General features: G+C 34.9%; 1 protein-coding gene, 1 long non-coding RNA gene and 1 pseudogene across 2 annotated transcripts in view; 2 read left to right on the forward strand and 1 right to left on the reverse strand.

Moving 5' to 3' along the window:
- LOC141485735 (uncharacterized) overlaps nt 1–20,506 on the forward strand; it is a 75,699-nt gene extending 55,193 nt beyond the window's left edge. The window contains exon 3 of the long non-coding RNA XR_012467392.1: nt 19,491–20,506. This is a non-coding gene — a long non-coding RNA (uncharacterized lncRNA). The remainder of the gene's footprint in view (nt 1–19,490) is intronic.
- The window catches only part of LOC111517305 (uncharacterized), a 633,122-nt gene that overhangs the window by 398,172 nt on the left and 212,777 nt on the right, over nt 1–22,173 (forward strand).
- Nucleotides 14,026–14,775, reverse strand: LOC141485664 (THO complex subunit 4-A-like; annotated as a pseudogene).

The raw sequence follows: 22,173 nt of genomic DNA on the forward strand, positions 1-22,173 counted from the left end.
TATTGTTCAAGTTTGAGAATGTCCATATAGGACGAAACTGCAGTAACGTTAGTTACAAATTAAAGTGGTAAAAAACATAGAAATTTTCATTTCTCTTTTCATCATGATCTCCTACCACGTTGTAATGGCTACATCCATCAATTTATTGACACTCTATCTCTTATCGTTTACGAGATCCCCATGTACAGAAACGAATTTGAATAGCCCAGTATATCTGGTTTGGACACATTCAACTTCCTGAAGAAAACCGATGCGTGGGTTTTTGTGGCATAGAATTGAAGCTGGTTACTTCCACCCCAATTTGAAATCAACTCTAGATTCACATTCAGATGTCCTGGAATCCATAGGAAATGACAAGACAAGTCGTTATATAATAAAAAGAGGGTTGGTGCCACTATTAATCCCTGGTAAAAGTATTCGAGAAATTGTATATGTGGGTATATGAGGTACCAGTTCAATTGATAGCTCATTTTATTAACTGTTTCAGGTGCTGCAGGTTTTTTCGGGTTTTCCTGCAGCTGAGAAAGCAAATGCGCCACTGGAATCAATGAAGTCGCCCCGGAGCGCCAATTAATTTTTGTTGTTGTTTTTATTTTCATCGTTGTTTTATTATGATATAATAATTATAATATTATGTTATTCAAATTTCCCAAATTTTTTTTCTTGTAATATAAAGCCTCCTCTATGATTCCTCGTGAAATATTTTCACTTCTTCCTCATGTGTCTCATCTGCTGTATCATAAAGTGAAGTAAACAAAAAGATCGACGAAAATTGCTTTACTCCTGATGTTCCATTCGGAGTTCGTCTCAACATCGTAATTATAGAGAACTCGAAAAATTAATGACATCACTCGCGAAACCGAATTAATCACAGCAATATCTCATGCTTCGCCTCGTAGAAGCTTTGCTGTCAGTTAGTTTCAGCCAAGGAATGGGACCAAAACGTAATAAATTACGGGGGAATGTCAACTCCTAGACGAAAGTATAGTGTAATATGCTCCGGTGATCTTATAAATGTCTTGAACGTAATCTATTGTTTGGCTAAATTTATGTAGCCTGGTGTATTTCATCACTCAAAGCGACCGGCTATGGGGGTATCATAACGACCAATTCGTGTCCTCTGTCTTTATTAGGGCCATCGAGCATATTTCAGATGATCTTGATACGCAAGAGTGGCTGCAATAATTGCTTGATGGTCTTTTATAAGGAAGACCCTCATGAGATATATTATCAGCCACATCTGTTTCAGCAGACGAAAAACTCGTCAAATAGCCTTTTTTACAAACGAATGAGCTTAATTCTAACACTTTCATCATGATTTATTTTTCTTTATATTATGCTCCCTCTTTCAAACACTATTTTATTCATTAAAGTAGCTGAGTGTCAGAATGAGCTTCATTTTATTATTTTGTTTCTTCTTACAAAGATATAATTTCCTAGTCGAATTTTTGGGCAGAAAAATGTTGACAAAACAAATTGTTCAAAGCCATTAAACTTTGAATATCATGTAGAACTAGGCCATGACATAGTGTAGAAAGTTGAATAATTGAATAAGGTTCTGAAAGTTGTCAATGAATTCAACACTATGAAAGTAACATAAGAAAAACAAAGTAGAGAATATCAACATTGTGAAAATCATAACTTCTTCCCATTTTCCATTCTTTGATCGATTGGAGCAAAATCATTGTATTTCCATTCATTGACTTTTATTTTGTTTCGAAAGAAATGAAAAATAGGTTCAGAATTTTTCATATAGACTTATTTTCCATTTGCAGCAGAAAACACAAGAGCCTTTGGTTCACAGTTCTCGTTAGATTGTCATAAAATGAAATGATTGGATATTTATTTAAACTTTACCGTAGTTAGTTTTTTCATTCAATATATACCTTTTTACCAATTCTTAGAAATTATAACTTGAGATCATAAATTTTTCTCTTTTCTTTCATTTTCTGTGTTTCATCTTTTTTCTCTCACCAATTTGTCCTTCTATTGAAATTGAACAACTTTACATTCATATAAAACATATTGGTTTTTCATAGCAGTGTCAGCAATTAGATATTCCTTCTACTACTTTCAAGTGATTCAAACTATATTGAGCTGATAGCCATGTATTTATTCCACGGAAAATATTTTTCCTTTGAAGCATTTCTTTTGTGTTGTGCCATTTAAATTTGTGAGAGTAGAAAGAATAGAAATACTTTCACAATGCCGTGAATATACAATCCACTTTTATGTGTATCAGCATTTTTTAGAAATCCATGAAAACTCAAGTGGAGCTTGACTGTATTAGAGAATTATGGAAACAAATATCTTGACTGCACATGCATCCTGGAAATATGACTACTAATGAATTTGTATTAGTAAGCCAACCTATCCGTACACCTACTTATTGTTTTTTTTTCAGTTGCCCACTTCAAAATTCGCTATTTCATCCTGACAAACAATGTTATTCAATAATGATCAACTCAGAAAGTACATTATTCGTGATTTTGATATCGAATATTGAATAATAATATCGAAAAAAAAACTGATTTCTTGAAGGCATCAACTCAAAAGTTCCTTATATTGACAATTCAAAATCTACATTTCTTCCCGCTCTAACTTGGAGATTTCTCATCAAGAAACTTAGTGTATTTTTCAATCTTTCATGGTAGGTTGTTGTGATCAAATTCTTCTGATAAGTTAACATATTAAATTTTTTGGTTTTGTTTTGGTGTAGCGGTAATACGGTTTAGCTCTACATTCTTGTTATTTCAATCTTCAAAAAATATCTCTTTGAAATCAACTATCTTTTTCGGTTTGATCAATTACCATTATTGAGTCGTCAGGATATATGATTGCAGAGAAACGTATCATGTTCATAGTCGAGTTGAAGGTTGGACAAACATTGATCAAATAATTCAAGTTCATTGAAATAATGATAATGTAATTAGTGGTATTAAATGAATACATTATTCAGGCAATCCGTAGAAATCCTTGGAAACAGCTGCGATCTTGCCGATTTATTTAATAATTCAAAATCAGAAATCTTTCGAAGAGAAACAAAAGATTGAAGAGGTGCTTCAGAAAGAAAAATACATGAAGATCGTGAGGGACCCTACTTCATCAATTGGAAGGAAGTTATACCAGACTTCGAAAAAACAATAAGTTTATTTTTCGGAAAAAGATCATCGCTAACACCGCATCACAGTGAGCCACCTCATTTGTACGGACTACCCAAAATTCAAAAGAAGGATGTTCCGCTCAGACCGATCATTAGCCTCAGAAATTCAGCTACTCAAAACTTGTCCAGATTTTTGACACCCATAGATGAAACCACTGCAACAAAAAACATCATTTTCTGTGAAGAACCCAAGGCATTATGTCGATCTAGAGCAATCGAAGTCAAAGAGCAGGACTGATCAGTTTCGACGTGGAAAGCTTCTACACCAACGTTCCTGTCGACGAAGCATTTCAAATCATACAGAGGAAGCTATCCGAAGATGGGGACCTGTAAGATGGAACAAACTTACCGATACAAGTAATCATGGAATTACTAGGATAATGTGTACGAAACTGCTACTTCCAACTGAGGGACGAATTCTTTATGCAAGATGAGGGAATGCCAATGGGATCGTCACTTTCACCGGTTTCAGCCTACATATATATATGGAGTGGTTTGAAACTACGGCCATTGGTGAACCACACAAGAAGCCCCAAGTCTGATTGAAATACGTTGACGACACCTTCATCGTTCAACGAAAGTCATTTTTTGTGGAGGAAAAAATCGGTTTTTTATCGACCTTTTTTTTGGGTAATGGTTACCTTCCACAATCTGAAAAAATATAAAAATTATAATGGAGAACTTTATACAAGTGTAGAAGGGCAAACTTTTTAGTTTACCCCGATAAGTTACTGCGTAAAAATCAAAGTATTTTTCACAAAGAAAAATCTTCTATTTATCAGTAACTTGTCGTATTTCACAATTTTGCCTATCAAAAAAATATTAAGAAATTATACTTATCTTTTACGTTTCGGAGGCCAAAATCTGCCTCCTTCTTCAGAAATGGATAAAAAAATCGAATTGATATGCAGTTATTCCTTTTTTGAGAGCTTATTTCTTTACTTCTTCGACAGATGTCAAAGAAGTTTTGAAATATGAAATTATGTCAATGTTGTTGATTGACAACTGAAATATTTGATGTAATACAAGGTACTCTCCGATATCAGTTTGTTGCCATTTCGTCACTATCGTAAAAGATAAGTATAATTTCTTAATATTTTTTTGATAGGCAAAATTGTGAAATACGACAAGTTACTGATAAATAGAAGATTTTTCTTTGTGAAAAATACTTTGATTTTTACGCAGTAACTTATCGGGGTAAACTAAAAAGTTTGCCCTTCTACACTTGTATAAAGTTCTCCATTATAATTTTTATATTTTTTCAGATTGTGGAAGGTAACCATTACCCAAAAAAAAGGTCGATAAAAAACCTTCATCGTATTTAACCATGGAAAAGCAGAACTAGACACCTTCCCGGAGCACATCAACAACGTAAGTCCTTACATCACTTTCACAATGGAGAAGGAAATTAACAACGAATTGTCATTCTCAGACGTATTGGTGAAGAGGACCGACACTAAATGGAAAATATCTATATACCGAAAACCCACTCACACGGTACAGTATCTGAACCAGGAATTCAACCACCATCAATCGACAACTAGTCATAATCAAAAACGACCTTCAATGGAGTGGTTACTCCAAAGTGATGATGAAAGAGACTTTGGCTAGAAGACAGCAAGAGCCTCACAAGGAAAAGAAGATACCATAACCAGTAATGGTACTTCCCCACATCTCAGAGGATTGTCGAAAAGGATAAAAAGAATTTGGTCCAAGTATAACATCAGAACCTGTTTCTGATCTGGGAACACTATCCGTAGCAGCCTCACGAAAACTAGGCCACCAAACGATTCCAATAATTGCATTTACCGGATACCCTGCGAGTGCGGAGGGTGAAACTAAGAGGCCATTGAAACTTCGCATTTCCGGGTACAAGAAACACACACAGCGAGGAGAAATCAGCAAATCGGTGAAAGCAGAGCATGTCTGGACTCACCAACATAACATCAAGTGGTCTCAAACTGAAATCATCCACAAGGAGGAACACTGGTTCAGGAGCAAAGTCAAAGAAGCCGCATATATGTTGCACAACAACGCATTTAGCTAAGATAGCGTAAAGATACGCAACATATGGAAAACTTTAACCAAGCGGAACACGACCAATTCCCGTCAAAAGGTCAGTTCCCGCTAAAACCGATGAAGCGGAGTGAGGAAAGAGGGGATAGGTGAAAGCACTTATTTGATTTTCAATTCTTGTTGATTATTTTCAATTTTCATCTCGCGTTATGATATTTGAATTTTTTATTTTTTGATTGTTTCTTTTGTTTTATTTCATTGTAATTTCAGTTTTCTTTGCCTAATATAATTGTATTTCAGCGAAATATTGTCAACCACCTTCAATCAAACATTTATTTCATTCAAGCACTATGTATTTTCATATTAAAAATCCATTTTGCGATGCTTCTTTCGAAAAAATCGAAAAGATTCTTCGTATCAATTTACATAACAGATATGTTGAAATGAGTGGGGTTCTCAAAAGATCCAAAATAGGTGAATGTTCACAGCTTCAGTTGTTCAGCATGTTTGGTTTATTGCTAGGAGTCATAAAAGTTGGAATAGTTTTGCATGTTCGGCGATTTCCTGCTGTCGAAAAAAATAGATCAAAATGGATAAAATTTTGTATAAAAAATGGAATAAAGTACTCAAAAACGATTGAAATTTTTACAGTGGCATATTGTGAAAATGCGGTGATTAAACTTTGAGTCAGAAAAATGTTTACAAGTGATATTAGATTTCCACAGAAGGTCGAGAAAATGTGAATAACGATGCTCGCACTAGATGCCTAGATAAATCAATAACCGATGAAAATGTTGCGAAAGCGAAGAAAATTGTTAAGGAGAATCGACGAATCACGATTAGAGAAGTGTGCTGAGAATGTGGACATATTGTTTGGCTCATGCCATGCAATTTTTTCAGAAATTTTGGATATGAAGCGTGTGGCAGTAGAGTTCGTTTCAAAATATCTGAATTTGACCAAAAAAGCAGTCGCCTGAGCATTGCTCAGGAATTGTCATAACTGGTTCCAATCGTCCCAATGGATGAACCCAGGACAGCCAAGACCAAAAAAAGCACGTCAAGTTCGATCAAATTTCAAGGTTTTTCTCAATGTTGGCAAGAGTGTATTATATCTGATGGAGACTACTTCGAATGGGGCAAAATAAAAATAGATGAATACATAAATTTTTCCAGAGGAAAATGTAAATTCACCCAAATTATTGAACCTATACATATTGTTTGAAAAATAAGAATAATAAATTAAATTTTTTTTATGAATTTGAACAAAAATCATCAAAATCCAGGCTGTTTCTGAAGAAACCCGAGAAAAATACCAATAGTCATTTCAAATAATGATTTCAATGTGTCATTTATAGGTCTTAATTTTACCAACAGTTCATATTTGTTATATTTTCTCATGCACTATATGACCTGCCATAAATGTTGTATGTCACATGGTCAAATAAAACGCTACTCTACTCTATTCTTTCAAATTGATCATGCCCTCAATTATTTTCTAAATGCTTCAAGATACAATTTTTATACGGTTGCAGTATTTCGCCGTTGCTGGAAATTCCCTAATGAGCCGTATTCATTCCGAAAAACGGCGAGCAACGTCACATCTTTTCGGGTAATTACGACAAGTTGGTCCCACATCTCGCGAAAAAACTGCAACCCCATTAATTGCTAGAGCGGCCCGAGAGCCCTAATTACTTAGCACACCCTTCGACGGGGGTAGCGTTGAAACAATGAACATGTGTTCCGTCGACAGGCGGGATATGTCAAAAGCTTTTGACATGGACGCTGCTTGTTTGGCTGTTGAGAGGGACAAGGAAAGAGCACTTGTAAAAGATGAGATATTTCATGATATCGCTATCAAACGGCTTTAGGAAGAGCATCACATGGTTTTACACTCTCGACGTTGATTGATATAGTCCGAAGGTAGAACTGAAAAAAGCCGGAGCGAGATACATAGAAAACCTGGTGTTGTCACCGATTCGCTTTTGTTGAAAGCTCTCGACGTGATCAGTGTACAATGTACAATGCACAAATATTAATAGATGTTGTAAGAATCAGTATGAAAAAATGGAAAGCGCTGCGCAAAATGCACCGTAAGCGTCCTTTCATAGGGGGAGCTTCACGTCTCGCTCCCGAGTCAAGTCAAGTCAAAACTGTTTATTCAAAATTTTGGTTGAATTACATAATGTTTGTGTGAGTGTGTTTTGAGGAGGCCCTGCTATAGGCTTATGTCTTTTCTGGGTTAGGATATTGTGTATGTGTAGTATTATGTTGTGATGTCTTATGTTGTGTTGTCATGTGTTCCTCTTGTTTTCCGTTTTTCCATTGGAGTGGTCCGAGTTCGTTGCAGTGGTCATAAGAAGATGGGTCTAGGTTGTTAGGCCGGGGGTGGACGTCGCCCGATTTCAACTCCTTCCAGACGTACCTGCCCGCTATCTAATTCCCAGTGGGTACTCCTCTAGGATACCTTGGATCTGCTCCGACGGATTTTCCATTGCTCCCAGGAGTCTTGCTGGGGGAAACGGGAGCTTCTTTCTAGGTATCCTTCTGGGTCCTCCACGGGGAGTCCAAATTGTGGTCAGCATGTTGATGGCATCGGCGTTATTGCTGCTCATCGTTCTAGTCATCGTCTTTGAAGTTCCTGAAATGGTAGGTTGATTAGTGTAGTATTTACTAGGTTGTATAAGGTTTGAGATGGATAACGGTAAGGGAGGTTGTGAATGATGCGTAGGATTCTTCTCTTGATTGTTAGGATTCGATGGAATAGTATCGGGGAAAGCGTATCATGGCTTTGTAGTCTAGGACTGGTCTGATAAAGGTTTTGTAAGTGTGTAGGAGAGTTTTACTGTCGCATCCCCTGAGCTTGCCTCTCAAGGCTTTTAGTAGGTTGCTCTTTTCCGGACTCTGTCCAGAGTTTCCCTCCGGGCGAATTCCCAGTTGAGGGTCCTCGTGAAGGTGGCCCCCATAAGTAGGATACCGAGTCTTGGACTATGAGGTTTTCTCCTGAGAGTATGAGTTTCAATTCATCAGGGTTTGATTTAGGGCGGGTAGTGGTATGAGGATGTCTTAATGGTATGGTTTTTCTTATGGCGGAATTTATTTTGATACGCCACTTGTTGCACCACTGCTCGAAGTGGTCGATCATGGTTTGTGCTTGGGATAAAAGTCTCGATATTTATAAGGACCGAAACGAAGTCGTAAAAAGTTTGGTGGACGTCTGCAAAGTGCTCAATTCATTCTTGATCGTTGACGTTTCTGTCGTCGAGGTTTAGGTCGACGGTAAAGAAGGTATACTGGTATTTATGAAGGTATTTTCGACAAACCCATCACCAGGAAATATATCATTCAGCCATAGCCTGACTGGTTAAGTATAGGGTTGTCGAACTCCATTTTGTTGGAAATGAACAAGATTATCTTGCAAAATCGTGTAACTTGTTGTTACTGAGGAGTTCATCATCCAAGCAAATTTGAGTATAGTTCATCGGTTAGATTTTATGCAATGAATGAAGATCCAATAATTGTATTCCCAAGAATACGATCCCAAATGATCACTTTATGTACACTGCGTCCCAAAATTTCAGCATCCATCAGTAAAGCAAATAATGAGCAGAATATTTTGGATTCCATTCATAAAATCCATCGTTTATTCACAAAATTAATTTCTCTTGTCGAAATCGTTGTCATGAAGCTTTTGAAGAAATTTTATTTCATAGGAGTGACATTTATACAGTTTTAGTGCTTTTCTTACTGTTCCGGGAGACTTTCCTTCTTGGCGTGCCACAATGCGAAGTGACGTCTGAACATTGTTGTCGTTCATCTTGCGCACCTTCAAATTTCCCCATGAATAATAATAATTTCAGTTCCTTGTTGAACTGTGATCGTATTTGTTGAGAAAAATTCAATAAACGCACAACCTGTAACTCGCAAAACTGATTTTACAATAATCCTATTTTACAAACCAGAGTGGAATGGAATGATAAATAAAGGATAATTTAACAAAAAAACTCAAAAATGCTTCACCTGGGCTTTTTATCCACCGTATGTGAATTGTTTTCAACTTTCTTTATTTATTTTTGAACACTTCAACTAACTTTTCATTTGTGACTACTATACAAGTAGTTCCGGTAAATAACATTTTTTTGAGAATAATTCTTATTGGATCATGTTGGATATTACGAGTAAAATTATTTGAAACAGTTATCGTTATAGTGGACGACTTCAGTTTCTTCCATTTACATTCATCAAATCAGTATCACAAAAACACTTTTTCAATAAGTAAACTTGTTTACAGTTTTCACCCGGTTTCTCTCGAATTGCTCTCAAGCAAGTACTTCTGCAGAGGTTGCTGAACGGCCTTCAAAATTCCCGTTTTCAGTTGAAATTTTAGGAGTTGCGTCTGCTCCAGCTGAAGAGTTGATGCAATTTGATTGAAAATTAGCCTACCAAATGTTTAATTCTCTCTAGGGGTCAAAATATTGAGGGCTGTACGTTCTTAAATAGGCCTTGTATCACAAAATTTTTTGTGCGCATGTGTCAGTATCAGCCATCTTTTTCGTACTGTTTTTTGTAAACAAGCATATTGAATAGGACGCAACTCATGTTTTGAAAATTGAAATATAAATTGAAGTTTATTATTTGTAAAAAAAGTGAAAAAAAAGTAGTACGTCAAAATTATCAGAAAAAAATGTTTATACTCCGTTATAATAATGTTATCTGTAAAAGTGATACACGATACAAATCATTCAAAACCAGCACATACTATTTTATAAATTTTCCAAAGCCTTTTCTTGAATATCGCCAAAAAAATAATCAAATCATCAAGCAAATTACATATTAAAGCATGTGCAAAATGTGCGAAATGTGAATTATGGGTGAAAAAATGTGACAGGAGTGACCAAGGCTTTAAATCTATTGATGATGTTACCAAGGATACTGGAAAATTTGTTCCACTAACATGAAAACAGTCGAATCTCATAACAAGTACTTTTTACCTCATACACAATTTTAAGACAACGATAAAAATAAAATAAATACAACAATAAAAATTAATTGGCGCTCTGGGGCGACTTCATTGATTCCAGTGGCGCATTTGCTTTTTCAGCTGCAGGAAAACCCGGAAAAACCTGCAGCACCACATCATCTGAAGATCTTGATCCAACAATGTTCTCTCTCTCATAAAACAAAATGTAGGGTGTCTCCAGAGGCTCCAATAAATTCAATGCATTGCCAGAACACTTCGTGACACGACTATCGTCAAACTTAAACCAGTCCGTTTCTTCTTTGACCAAGGCGTAATAATGACCACATTCAACACCAGAACCACAGTGAACAATTACTGCATGAATATTATAACAGTGGTCTGCTAGGTTGAAATGTTCATCTATTTCGAACCTTCCAAAGAGTTTCTTGCTTCCGTTAGAGGTTGAGTCTTGTTTGAAAATCATCAGTGTTATTATTAGATTGACTGGTGCCTCAGCTATACTTGTTTCCTTATAACAGTCAGTTACTTTGGCGCATGTTTGACAATACAGTCGATCATCACCTGTTAAAAATTCCATTTTCAGATGATTTAACAATAAGCTTTGCACGGACTGGTAATTAGTCGTATTAGGAAAAGCTAGATGAAGTTCCAGAAATTCACATAAGTTTTCAGTACTTTTTGAACATTTACCACAAAGTAACCAAGTGAGGATTTTTCCAGCAAAAGATTTACAAACACAAGACGAGATGGGTTGTACGGAATCATTCAGTCCAGAGCGGCTGGGAGTATTGATTTTGCTATTGTTTTGCTCACGAAGAGTATTCAACAAGAACCCCAAGAATTCGGAACAATCCTCTTGTTGTCCTAACGAGTATTTAGTGGACTTCAAAGACTCCAGGAAATCGGTTGGAGGGAAAGATGATACCTTCTTACGAAACTGCAGCTGCATGAACAGTTGTTTGAGTTTGATGAATAAGCAGGAAACATTCCCGTTCTCGTTCATCATTAAAACTTCGTTCTTGAAATTCTTCGTCATGAACAACACTTGTAAAATGCTATTCATGTAACAAGGATACTTATATTTGCTCACTACATTTCTTTGGAGAAAGTGGTCCAAATGAACAAAACCCTGATCCTTCAATCTATCAGGAATTTCAACATACGTTCATTATTCCTTATTCTATTGCATTTTTGACTGTAAATTTCATATATATTATATTGCATTAAATATTTTCCTCTAATAAAAATTACTAAAAATATTCAATTCGGTATTTACAAATTTGTCTAATTAATAATGTTATATGTACAGCCTCAAAATATTAATGGCTTGATTTATTTATTAGTTCCATGAGTAATACTCTTGTCAACTGAAATATATTTTCAATTCCATCAAATAAATTGACATTATTAATGAGAATAAAACTGTAAATACTATTTTTGTATATGTTTTTAGATAGTAAACAAATGCTGATACGTAAGCTATCAATCAGCTCACTTTGTTTCCATTTTACGGACGCCTATGACATTTTAACTATCTTTTCAATTGTTCACCATTATGAGCCTCAACTGAATTATAAACATGTGAAGCACCATCAATGATTTTTTCCAATAATTTATTTTTTATAGAGATTATATTTCTTGCCCAGCCATTGTTTATTAAAACAGTACGAATGTTTTGAATGACCGCCATTTCAATATGACGGCTACGCTTGCGCTCGTCTTATGATGAAAAGGCACAACAGTTTCACAACATACTCTTTTATTCCTGGTTGGTCCTGATTGACAGTGATTTTATGTTGACTCTCTTGATATTTCATCAACACTTTATAATCATAAGTTAGTACCATTCCAATAACTGAAAAATATGTTTTGTTTTTCCGGTAACCAGCTATCGTATCCCTACGAACGAAAACCCTCAGAAGTCGAAACGAGGTCTTACTTTTTGACGTGTGATTCCTAACACGGGTTGGACGATAGCAAGTGAAAATCGAGCATTCAGGCTGGGGCTTAAATCATCGACTCGCATATCAGCCGATTGACTGAGTGAACAAAGCACCCACGTCGAACCACCCGGCTGCTTTTATGAATAATTTTCCATACAGTCCTTGACAGACAAGTAGTTAAATAGACTTTCATTACACGATAATGCTTCAGCTTTTGAGAGGCTAATGGTGTTATCGAGGGATTATCATTCCATAAAGTGGTTTACGGAACTTGAATGTTTAGAATGAAATCAAAGATAATCCCTCAGACATGCTATTACCGAAGAACATTCTACATTATTATGTCGCCGATATGTTATAACGCCTCAAGAGGTGACAGGATAATGGAGCGCCGTAAATACAGAATGTAGAGCAAGAAAACATATCAACAGCAAATTGATTATGCTGACAGTTTACACAGAGGTGGTATAGCTTTGTCGATACGTTTTGTAGGGTTGTCTTGTCGAAAAGTTGATACAATTTTTTGATACCTTCGGATTCCCTGATTTCAAAAAGGAAGAAGGTTGTTTCAATTCATCAGATTTTTTTCCTCATTAAATTGATGTATGTAGCCGTTACTACGTGGTAGGAAATCATATCGAAGAAAAGATAATTGAAACTTTCTATGTTTTTTATCACTTTCAGTTGTAACTAACATTACTGCCGTTTCGTCCTATAATGGCATTTTCAAACTTATATATTTAACATTAAACTAAACATTGAACTAAACTAAACTAAACAGTTAAACTAAACATTAAACATTAAAGTAAACTAAACAGTTCAATGTATAAGTTTGTAAATGTCCTTATAGGACGAAACTGTAGTAACGTTAGTTACAAATAACAGTGTTGAAAAACAAAAAGTTTCAATTCTCTCTTCTTCATATTTCCTCATTTTGCTCTTGTATTTACTTTTTGTGTATTGCCACATACTTTCCAAGATGATCCCTACTTTCTTCAACTTTCTTCACTTGTTATCGTCAGACCCGTGTTAGGAATCATACGTTGACAGGTAATACCTCGTTAGTCCACAGCTCGCACAAGTTTCTGAGGGTTGTCGTTCATGAAATTAATGCATAAATACCTAATTTGAACTGAAATTGACAGATGACATTTTCAAGATGGCCCTAGATGATCCTGGTAATTCAAGTCAATAACTTCACCTACTACAAATTGACGGATATATTAAATGATTTGAAATATCTTAAAGAACTAATGAAAAGAAGAATTGAAAATGAGTTGCTGAAAGAACCAATTACGTTAGGCCAAAAAAAACCTGAAATGAAATAATAGTGCAGTTAAATACAAATAAAAATAGAACAAATTAACAAAAAATGAAATTTGATTTCAAGCCAAGTTACTTATAATATGATGCATTCAACATTAGGAACTCAAAAACCAATTCAGAGGTTTATTGCCCTTTCAAAAATCTGACGACCAGTTTTAATAAGAACCTGATTATTTAGCGCCCAATTTACCGCCAACCACCCGAATATGAAGGTCATATCCGGATATACGCAATTGAGAAAACAAATTTTGAACATTTACCTGTACTGCAGTGGGTATTGTGTATCTACGAAGGCGCTAAAGAAGCAAAAATTTAAATTTTATTAAATTTCGAGTATATATAGTCTAAATTACAGATTGAAATCAGAGTTCCACAAAAGTATTAAAATTCATACGGGATTTTTATTTTTTTTTTGGAAATATGTGACTTTTCTACGGTTTGGTATAAAACCTTTTCAGTAGAACGGTTCAGAGGGAAAAATAATATTGAAAATAATGTAATGGTGAAATTTCGATGGTAATTTATTAACTGATTTCATTTTCATGATTCGTTCGTCCGGAAGAAAAACGACACAACTCAAAAACACCAGGTTCTGACGATTAAGAAAACCCAAACTCAGCGAAAAGTTCCTGAATATCAGAGTCAGATAGCCCAAAGTCTGAATTAGAAATCACAAGCTTCGTTGGCTCCATCGTAGCTTGAACAGCTGCTCTAGCCGCTGCCACTTTACGGGGTCCGTATCCATCGTGAACAAATTCATTAATGAAGGTTTTAATTTTATTCACCAGAGTGTTTTTTCAAGAAACACCCCTTCGGCCTTTTGGAGCACTTCCTAACGAACCAGATCGACCGGAGTTTCTAAAATTTCCTCGGCGTTGATTATCTACTCCCCCACTACCACGAGTTCGGCCACCTCTTCGGGGATTTTCGGTTGATTTCATGATGTCGTCAAGACTCATTTCGATTTTGTTCTTCATTTTATAGTGAAATCTTCACAATCTTCAGAAGTATTCTTTCAATACTCGAAACTATACGCCCCTTTCACTTCGGCTCTAAAATTTCACGCTCATAGGACACCGTACAATCGAAAAACGGTAAACTATCAATATCTTAGTCTATATCTTAATATATATGTTACCAATATTTCAAGACGACTGACGACTAGAGATATGAGTTACCTAGTTTACACCTAATTTAATTATCTGCAATTCAATCTCATCGACACAGTGTACATCGGCTCCAGATGAAAGCAATTTTAAGTGGTTAACTATCATAAGAAAAATTAAAAGTGATAACATTTAATTGTTCCAACTATCCCTAGGGAACAGTGAGTACAAAATTCATATGATCTCAAGGGAACCTAAGATAATAATCCTATTTATCTATTCGTATATAATATAAGGTTCAAATTGGAACCATCTGAATATGAAAACTAAGAGAGATATCAATGCTGTCGAATTGTTTTTCTTGCAAAAAAGAGGTACATTCCAACAAACAAATAAAATGTGACAACTGCGAAGACATTTTTCATTACGATTGCACAAATTTGTCCAAACTAGAGATAAATCTCCTAAAAAGTCTGGAAAAGAGAAGTTTGAGATTCTCATGCTCCCGTTGTGATAATCTATTGACACCACTCGTCAAGCTAGTAGAAGAACTCAAATCTACAATTTCTGATCTCAAAGGAGAAGTGAATCAATTGAAGGAGAAACAACCTATACTACCCGAATGTGTCTGCATACAAAATATAATAACCGAAATCAATGAACGTGAAAGAAGGGCTTGCAACGTAGTTATCTACAACCTCCAAATCAATGATGACGAAAATTTAAAAACAGAGGTTTCTAAAATCAGCCAGACTGCCAATAAAAACATCGTCACCAACGATCTCAAAATAGAAAAACTAGGCAAATCTTCTGATGACAAAGTTCAACCAGTGAAAGTTTATTTCAAAAACAAAAACGACTCTTTAAGTATAGTGAAATGTAGATCCATTTTGAAACAAAAATTTGCTGGAATAAATATAACACTTGATCAAACTGTCCATCAAAGAAACTATTTTAAAATTAAAAATGCTGAAGCGGACCTGAGGAACTCTCAAGGGGAAAACGTCTTCATAAAATTTTACGGTGGTGTGCCATTTATCAAGAATATGTCCCAATAAGAACAATATAGAAAAGATTAAAACACAATGGTCAGCAGTTATGTGTAATTCATTACAAAATGTCTATGCTGTTCTAATAATTACATATTATTATTATTATTAACTATATTTCAACTTTCTAATATTACAATGGCACTCAAAATTTTGAACTTGAATATAAGATCATTAGCTTCAAAATTTATAAGATTTAAAAATTCTGTCGATTATTCGAAATATGACATCATTATTTTAACGGAATCTTGGTTAGACACAAATATTGATGACAATGTTATAAGCTTAGGAAATTTTAACATCGTTAGGAAAGATATAGATACCCGTGGTGGCGGTATTGTAATATATATCAGATGTGATTGTAATTTTCATCTCATCCAAGAAATGCCAGTGAACGATACTGAACAACTTTGGTTATCTGTCACTAACAAAAAAGAGAAGGCCTGTATTGGAGCAATTTACTGCCCCCCATCATATCCTGTTCGTGAATTTATCGAAATTTTAGAAGAATGTCTTATTAACCTGACACCGTTATATGATAATTTGATTCTTGCTGGAGACTTCAACATTGATTTTATGAATCCAACGAACAGTTCAGTAGAAAAACTCCAATCGCTCCTAGATAATTTTGAGCTCAAACAAATAATAAATACTCCCACTCGTATTACAAATACATCTAACACCTTAATAGATCTAATCATATGTTCCAATCATTTATCTGTCACAAATACTGAAGTGAAGAGTACAGATCTCTCGGACCATTCAATTACAACATGCAGGATCGATTTGGAATTAGTCCCCAAAAAACCCTTTTATCATACATACCGTTGCTTCAAGCATTTCAACCACGAGGCATTTTATAATGATTTGGTTAACTCATCATTGTATGTAATACACCTAACACCAAATGTCTATGAAAAAATTCAAATTCTAAATGAAACCGTTATATCTTTATTTAACAAACATGCTCCTTTGAGAACAGTTTCAATAACTAAATCTCCAGCCCCCTGGTTGACAGAAAATATCAGAATGGTAATGCGTGAACGAGATAAGGCACTCAGAAAATAGAAAAGAACAAAAAATACGATGGATTGGAATAATTACAAAAACCTCAGAAATTACGTCAATATCGCTGTAAAAACTGAGAAAAAAGCTTACTTACAGTTCAGAATTCAAACAGGTACCCGAAAATCTATGTGGAAAGATCTTGATGACATGGGAATTCACTCGAGAAAAAAATTTAGAAAAAAGATAACAGATCACCTTGCCGACTCTAATGCGATTAATAAACACTTTGCGACAGTTGCCAGTAATAACAAACCAAACCCTCAACTTTTAGACTATTATCTGAGCCAAAAATTACCAGACATATTGCCATTCAATTTTAATCTTATAACCAACGAGGAGATTATCAGTATACTGAACACAATAAAAAGAAACACAACGGGACCAGATGGCCTCAATATGAAACTCATCCTGTACTGTTACCCATTTATTATAGACTTCTTGATAAATATCATCAATTCCTGCATACTGGACAATGCTTTTCCAGAACAATGGAAAGTATCACACGTTATACCTGTTCCGAAAAAAGACACACCACAACACTTTCAGGATCTTCGCCCAATAAGTATCTTGAGCGTTCTATCGAAGGTACTAGAGAAAGTTATTGAAAAGCAGTTACGTAATCACTTAGACAAATATTCGATTTTACCCGAAACACAATCCGGTTTCAGAAAAAGTCGTAGCTGCGTCACAGCTTTACTCAAAGTTACAGATGATATATTCACTGCGCAGGATAATGGAGAACTAACCGCTCTTGTACTTCTAGATTACTCAAAGGCATTCGATACTATCAATCATTGCCTCTTATTAGCAATTCTGAACCACATTGGATTGAATGATGGTGCAAGGCTTTTACTAAGCAATTATCTATGTAACAGAATTCAAGCAGTAAAAATTGAACAATCAATTTCGCAGCCACTATATGTATCCTGCGGAGTTCCACAAGGAACAATCTTAGGCCCTCTATTGTTTTCGGTGTATACCTCATTTCTGAAAAACAGCCTTTCATGGTGTCAATCACACTTCTATGCTGACGACACTCAACAGTTATCAATAGACAATTTAAATACTGATATACAGAATTTAGTAACTCTATCTAATGACCACTGTCTACAAATAAATCCCTCCAAATCTGTAGTGTTATTGTTTGGATCTAAGGCAAAGCGTTTAACATTTCTAAGAGACTTTGTTATTAAAATTAACGATGAAATTCTCCCAATAGTTGACAATGCCAGAAACTTGGGCTTGTATATGGACTATCAACTACGATTCACGGCACATATCGACCACCTTATTAAAAAATCCTTCGGTAAAATTAAACTCCTGTATGGATGTCGACACATTCTGAATCAGCAAACAAAAATTGTTTTATCAGAATCATTGATCTTGTCTCAGCTTACCTTCGGAGATGTGATTTATGGTCCTTGTCTAACTATAAGAGATGAGTCCCGATTACAAAAAATTCAGAATTCGTGTATCAGATTCATATACGGTTTGAGAAGATATTCCCATGTATCGGTTAAACTCAAGGAACTTGGCTGGCTGAATATGAAGAAAAGAATATTTTTTCGTAGTGCATGTACCTTCCACAGAATTTTGATAGAAAAGACACCTAAATATTTATATAACAAAATATCATTTTGGTCACAAATTCACTCTATAAACATTCGTCAGAAAAATCGAATCCATATCCCACGACACAATTCAAGTTTATTTAAACGTTCATTCTCTTATAATATAGGTAGTATCCTGAATGTATTGCCCTCAGATATTATAAACACCTCTAATTATAAATAAAAAAAAACCATTTTTCAATTTTTAATAAAGGATGAAATCTGAAGTACTGATAGTTAACCCTGATAGTTAACCGTCAACCCTTTTAACTGACTTTACGATCACATCTGAACCATGCAGTTTTGATTTTGATTTGTTAGACCTTGTATTTTAAATTTGTTTTAAATATTCATTGTTTTTCATGCTGTTCTAATAAAGACATATTATTATTATTATTATATAAGTCAAACGATTTTTTCGAGGATACTGTAATAAAAATCCGATACAATTTACGTTTCACCGATAAAATATGGGCAAAGTGAACTGTTGGGACATATTCATTTTAACTTTCCTTATCATCGAGATTCTTCAATTATCGTAGTTTTTCAAGAAATACCAATCGTTTGACAGATAAATATTCTGAATTTTGACACAAAACAGATTCACTGAATCCATTTGTAACATCTATTCTGAATTTCTTACCAAATATCTTGTTAAGTTAGTGGCATTGATACCTTGTGGATAAAAACTTTGAACTCTGAGGGGCACATTGACAGTTACAGTAACAATTATATCTATTAACAATTTTTGTGGTCAAGTCATTATTATAGTCGTTTGTAGTAATAAAGTTCGCATGTGATATAGAATAATTTTTTCAGCTAGATTTTGGATTGTTTCAATTGGTTTTCTTGTTTACAAATTCTCATTTCTCCTAAAAATTCAAATAACTTGGTTAGGAAAAAGTATTCAATAAAATAAAATGGTAAAATTCTTAAAACCCCGCTGTGCATATACCCGTCATAATGTTTGCCTTCTCATGTTTCTCATTGTGCATGTTTACTCTGCCTCCAGATGAATCTTGAAGATATGGAATATGAAATTTCTCATCTCCTCCAAGTGAATACACGATTCAAATGTACATTATTGTGTTAATTAAGATCAAATTTATGCTTATGAGTATCTGAATTCAATATTTGGATGTTACTACAAATTTATTTGAGAAATAGTTGTTTATTTCATCTCATACTATTACAAATGATTCAAAGTTTCTAGAAATTGTTTTTGTTACAGGTATGTCTGCCACATATGCAAGCCAATATGACGTCTGGTAAGGAATAAAGAACAATTCAGTCTATAATTTATTACAACGGTAATAAAAAATCATGTTCAAAATTTTCGCCCCACTATTCATTTCACATCTGCCACCAAAGTAACTTTTTTTTCTACTGTTAAAACATGTTACGGTCGCCTCCCCAATTTTAATACAATACCCTTCGAAAAGCAGAAGTCCCTTATATTGAAAATAGAGGAATCTTATTCGGATAATATTACATTCTTTCGCCTCAGACAGTGCAGGACTTTTGATAATGAAATCCGAAAGAATGTTCGAATCGGAATCAACAGGATGCAGATCGTTTCGGCAGGAATGGGGGAAAGTATAGGGATGCGAAGGGAAACAATAACATTCTTGAAACTTTCAGATCCTTGGTGGTGAATAAATGAATGGAAATTGATAATATGTTACGAATTGAGAGGGATCTATTTTCAGAATGGAGAAGCATCGTGGGGAATATTCGATGGTAAATATGTATCAGCTCAACAACCCCTTCACTTTGTGAAGTTCAAATGGATGAACCTGCATTCATTCCGATTGGAATCGTTTGAAGAACTAGTCTGTTGGCTCTTAGTGATATTAACAATAACAATGAATGAAGAATATCTTGCTTAGGAAATGTTTTAGCTTACTAATTCTCCATCTTTATACAGAAAACGTGGTGAACTTACCCAAGAACTATATTCTTCTAACAATATATCACTTTCAATTCAAACTTGGATAACTTTTCAATACTATTTCTGAAACTTACTTCGTTCCTAGGAATCAAAGTACAGAATTCATTTGAATTATTTCGAAGAGGTTTTTTGTTGAATGATTCTCATAATCTTCCAGACCTAACTTCATATCTATATTGAACATAACAAGCTCTGTTGTACTATCCGGAGATCTTCGTAATACAACTTCATTTTGTACAAGTTTGATCTATATCACTAGGGTGTTTTCCCAACACCAAACCATTATTTTAACACCTCGACACGTGTTTCGATCACCAAGTGATCATCTCCAAGGGGATCTTCCTCTTCAAGATGATCACTTGCTGATCGAAACAGGTGTCGAGGTGTTAAAATATCGGTTTGGTGTTGGGAAAGAAATGGTTGAGGCTTGCGCCCCCACCAAGAAGATACTACAAAGCCTCAGGTCGACTAAAGACAAAATCAGCAAGAGAGATATATCGCATACTGTACACTTGTGGAAAGGTATACTTCGGAATAATAAAAAGATGTGAACAAGGTTGAAGGAGCATGAGAGAAGCTGCAGACTAAGGCCAAACGGACAAGTCGATTGTGGATGTTCCACGAATGTAAATGACAATTTACTCGATCCAAGAACAGGTATTAGCACACCAAACTACCTGAGTCCACAGAAATACTCTTCACGCAGCCGTTATATCCAATCATCGGAGATAATTCGGGATGTATAAACCTCTGAAGAAGCTAGCTACTCGCACCAGCGAAACGTCGGGAAGAAATTCCAAAAATCAACGGCCTTCAAACCCTAAAAATAGTTTTTGACAGATTCTCCTGTATATTTTCACGATATCATTAATGTTTGATTCGGTTCCAGACCAATTACTTTGTCCCAACAGCTGGTTCAAAGCTCATATTTCGAGTTGATGGCCTTGGGAGTGATCAATGTCCTGAGCAATGTCATGTTGTCTCGTGATTTGTTTCGGTATATGGAGCTGCGAGTTTGATTATTCCAGGAATGCAAGTACTCTGGTTGAAAAGACAAATATTTATTGACTGAATGGGTAGTGGTAAATTAGATTTTTACCTTCAGAGTATAATCCAGCATTCGTCCTATTTTCACACGCTTTATATCAGCTTCATCTGTATGTATGTATGTTTGTTTGCTTGTAACTCTTAAGCTCGGGATCTGTGTTGACAGAATTATCGGCATTATTGCTTGATCTATTCGCGGGCAGATTGCGCTGTACATAACTATCAATTATTGCTTGATCTATTTGCGGGCAGATGGTGCTGTACGTAACCTACTTGATATTTCTTTGTCTATTCGCGGACAGATGGCGCTTTACGTAACCCCCTTGATAGGTTATTCAAAAGACAATCAAAATGAAAAACATATTTTAAGAATTATAAGTGTTAGCGAAATTTTGTACCACAGATGAAATATTATTATTTTTATTATTATCGTGAAAATTCACTTTCGAGGAATACACCTTCAAAAGAAAATGATAAATATGATATATTCGAAATTAAAATACGGTGCGAAAAAATACTTTTGTTTCAGAAACTTGAACCTAAACAAATACAAAAAATGAAAAAATGAGACTTATGTAATTAACGTGTCACCAATTTCACCAAAGTCGCTTGTGAGTGGAGAAGCATACGTCCTCTTTTATGTAAAGGATGGAACAAAATCGCGCCTTTAAGATAACCGAGGGAAAGTTTTTTTGTGCAATTATTATTTATTTTTTGTTAATTTCTTACATAGTAGAACTTAATATTGTAATTTTTTTAAAATTCGATAAAAAATTCTCAGTATCAGTTGAAATGTGACTTGTGGCTTCTATATCTGAGTTAAAACTTGAAAGTTTCAAACGCAGGGCACTTTCCACACAAAGCCTATTTCCATATTTATTTTTTAAATATACCAAAGTGGAGAATGCCTTCTAAC

This window comes from Leptinotarsa decemlineata, unplaced genomic scaffold (genome assembly GCF_025532065.1).
Source record: "Leptinotarsa decemlineata unplaced genomic scaffold, Ldec_3_MD MMD2_tig00026330_RagTag_RagTag, whole genome shotgun sequence".
NCBI lineage: Eukaryota > Metazoa > Arthropoda > Insecta > Coleoptera > Chrysomelidae > Leptinotarsa > Leptinotarsa decemlineata.